The sequence below is a fragment of the Trichechus manatus genome, unplaced genomic scaffold (assembly GCF_000243295.1).
Source record: "Trichechus manatus latirostris isolate Lorelei unplaced genomic scaffold, TriManLat1.0 scaffold00049, whole genome shotgun sequence".
NCBI lineage: Eukaryota > Metazoa > Chordata > Mammalia > Sirenia > Trichechidae > Trichechus > Trichechus manatus.
In genome coordinates this window covers 16481535-16485297 of record NW_004443985.1, presented here as the reverse complement: position 1 = coordinate 16485297, position 3763 = coordinate 16481535, and the positions used below count along the sequence as shown (strand labels likewise).

At 37.5% G+C, this 3763-nt stretch overlaps 1 non-coding gene across 1 annotated transcript; it reads left to right on the top strand.

Moving 5' to 3' along the window:
• The first annotated feature begins 3424 nt into the window (after positions 1 to 3424).
• LOC111820771 (U6 spliceosomal RNA) lies at positions 3425 to 3530 on the top strand. The gene has a single exon (XR_002824293.1). It is a non-coding gene; the product is annotated as a U6 spliceosomal RNA (small nuclear RNA).
• The last annotated feature ends 233 nt before the right edge of the window (positions 3531 to 3763 follow it).

The window sequence follows — 3763 nt, the reverse complement described above, 5'->3', positions numbered from 1 at the left end:
GGAAAAAGTTAAGTCTGTGGTTTCAAAAGTATGCCAGACTTTTAAAAGTCCATATTTTGTTCATTCCCATTCTTCCAACAGTGGCCAAGAAACAATATGTCCAGGAGAGTACATAAAAATGAGCCAAGATTCTGTGGGTGTAACGGGAGGCAGAAAGTGTGGGAACAAAACTATTTGTTTTGTGCTCATGTACATTTCTTTCCTCATTTCCTGAATTCCTTGATTTTCCCCATCTCGTGCTCATCTGTTTCTTGACACATATGGAGTTACACTTAAACAGACATGTATTCTTATACTCCCAGGAGCTCACACACACCAACTCCCGAAGAAAATTCTCCTCAACTCTGCTTTCCATGCTTTTCTCATTGGTCTTGAGACCCAGGGCCACAATGAGCCTTCCTCTAGTCAGCTGCCTATAATGTGGTTTCTTCCAGTAGATACTTTCCATTGCTTGCCACCGAAGCAGTCAATGTTCTTTTAAGACAATGTAGCCTGGCTCCAGATGTATCACAGGACAGATAAAATCCCCTGATTTATCCTCTAATGTAGGATTCACTCTCCTTCCTTCAAAACCGGTATTACAAAGAGAAATCAAGTGGTCAAAGAGAAAGCAATAGCTAACATTTACTGAGCACTTACTATGTGCAGAGCTATGTGCAGAGTGCTTTAACAACATTATCATATAATTTCTTTACAAAAAGTCTATGAAGTAAGCATAACTGTGCCCATTTCAAAGATGAGGAAATTGAGGATTAAAGAAGCTAAATAATTTACCTAAGATCCAGCTGTTGCAAAAAAAAAAAAAAGAATCCAGTCCTTGACAGTTCATTTCAGAGTTTGTACTCTTAACTTCCACAAAACAAAAAAATCTCAGAATCATAGAATATTATGATTGAAGGTACCTTGAAAATTATTTAAACAGTGGTTTTTCACCTTGGATGCACATTAGCATTATGGGTGGTTTTTTTAAAATCCCGAAGACCAGGCCACACCCCAGCCCAATTAAATAATCTCTGGGATTGTGACCCAGATGCCTCTTTTGTTGTTGTTTTGTTTTTGTTTTTTGAAGCTTCATGGTGATTCTAACGTACAAAAAAGTTGAGATTCACTAATTCGAGTCCAGTTTTTATATTTTGTTAGTTAGAGAGCTAGTGACAGCAGAAAAAAATTCGGGTCACGGGGAAGTGCCCGCTACCATTCAACTCACAGAGAACAAGGGAAGGCGTCCACCCACTATGGGACAAGTGTGGAGTGCTTTGCTGTTCTACTTCAAAGAACTATATATAAGTCATCCATGTCTAAGATTTATAGCAAGAGGTGTAATTATTTCCCTTTGAATTCTTCAGGCTTGGTGTGGTATCCTGAAAAGAGTTAGTGGTCATATGCTCCAGAATCTACTCTTAGTTGTTAATCAGAACCTTGTGACATTTAGCCCCTCTTGAGCCTCTGTTTCCTTATCTGCAAAATTAGTGTAGTAATGGCTAAGTCTTATTGACTTCACAGAGAGTTTTACAAATCAAAGAAGACAATGTGCACCTTTCATATTTTCAGGGTTTTTTTTTTTCCTCCTTTCTTTTTACTTGAAGAATGACACAATGTTAGTTTTTAGCAGGTAATTAACTTAAAAGGAAATGAGCATTGAAGGCACACAGAACAGGGCCTGGGTCTCACTCTCGCTGTTCGTTGACTGTTCTTAGGGAAGTTGATTAAGCTCTTTGAAACAGTACCCTCATCCACAATATGTAGAAAGAAAAATCAATCACCTCGTAATTGTTTTGAGAATGAAATAACACTCCACACAGTTTAGTGGCACCTAGAAAGTATTAAAAAGCATTACTTTCCCTTTCTCACAATGATTTAAATTTCTTATTTTTTCTACTATAGATCTTAAATTGAAGCATACCAGGAAAAAAAAAAAAAAAACTAGGGCAGAAGGTACCATGTAAAGATACATCTACTAGCCACTAGAGGCTAGGAGAGAGGCACGCAGCAGTTCCTCTCTTAGATCCCTCAGAAGGAATTAACACTGCCGATACCCTGATTTGGACTCCTGGACTCCACAAGTATGATGAAATAAAGTTGTGTTCTTTATAGCCACCCATTTTGTGGTATTTTGTTATGGTAGTCCTTGGGAATGAAGGCACTATTGATGTATGTATTAAGCATATGTCTGTTTATGTGTATATATGTGCATATCTTTCCTATCTCTCTCTGCTGAAAAGGCCTAGAAGCAAAGATACTTCAGTAGTGATGAACTCACCCAGCACATAGATCTTCATTTTTAATTGAAACAAGGTAAAAAGGAACCTGTGTTTCTCAGGGAAATGGCCAATTCCAGGGCTGGAGAGGGTAGGTGCAAGATAAGCTTGGAACATCTTATAAGGAAGTTCTCACAAAAATGATGAGGATCCATAAGTCCATACTGTTTATAAACACATAAATAAAAAAGTAAAGGGGAAGGGAGGACTCTTGTTTACAGTAGAATATCAAGAGCCAACTAGTAAATGTGGAATACAGAAGTTAGAAAATCATCATTTTGTAACCATCATAGAGAAGACTGGCTCAAGCAAGAACCATCAATTGATTCTAAACCCAGGGGAAAGTTTCATGAGAAGCAGGATAATTGTATGGCCTTCATGTGCCTCCCCACGATTGTTAGTTGCACGATAAAAAAAGTAACTCTACAGTGGAGAAATAGAACAACACTTGACTGAATGATCAAAATTAACATCATCAGCGCAGAGCAGGTGAACACTGTGCCTCCACACAGTGTCCGGAAAAGGCCATAATATCTCTTATGTCAGATTCCACCCAGGAAGGCATACCTGAGTCTCATGGCTAGGAAACATCCGGCAAACCCAGAATAAGGAACACTTGTCATGAAAGATAAAGCAAGGCTATGAAAATGCTCCATATTAAAGGAGACTAAAGAGAAATGACAACTAGATCAATACCCTAACCTAGACTGGATCTTGTACTGAGGTGGCGTTGGGGTGGTGAAACGCTATAAAACACATCACTGGGTCAAGAGACAAAATTTGAATACATGTTAGATAAAAGTATTATATCCATATATTTACTGAGGTTATAACTGTGCTGTGGTTAGGTAAGGGACTATCTCTATTCTTAAGAAGTACATACTGTGTATTTAGGAGTAAAGAGCCATAGTGTGTGTAATTGACTCTCAAATGATGCAGAAGAAAAAATCTATGCACATCTATGTATATATATATACACATACACACACACGTGCACAGGCACACACACGGAGTGCATGCAAGTAATAAAGCAAATGGGATAAAATGTTAACCACAGATAAACCTGGGTAAAGGATATACAGGTGTTCTTTGTACTATTCTTATTCTTGCAACTTTTCAGTACACTTATTTCCAAATGCAAATTATTTTTTAAAAAAGAGTGTGTTGTGCTTGCTTTGGCAGCACATATACTAAAATTGGAACGATACAGAGAAGATTAGCACGGCCCCTGCGCAAGGATGACACAAGATTCGTGAAGCGTTCCATATTTTTTGTCACAGTATAGGGAGAGCAATTAGGGTCACGTAACACTCTATGTATAAATTTTTGTATAAGAGACTAACTTGAAATGTAGACTTTCACTTAAGCTACAACAATATACAAAAAAAAAAAAAGAATGTGCTATCAACTTGATTTAGAAAAGACAGAAACATTATTTTAGCTTAGCCCAAAATAATAGAGGCTAATATCAAAATAAGCTAGAAATTCATCTCAATCCAGATCTG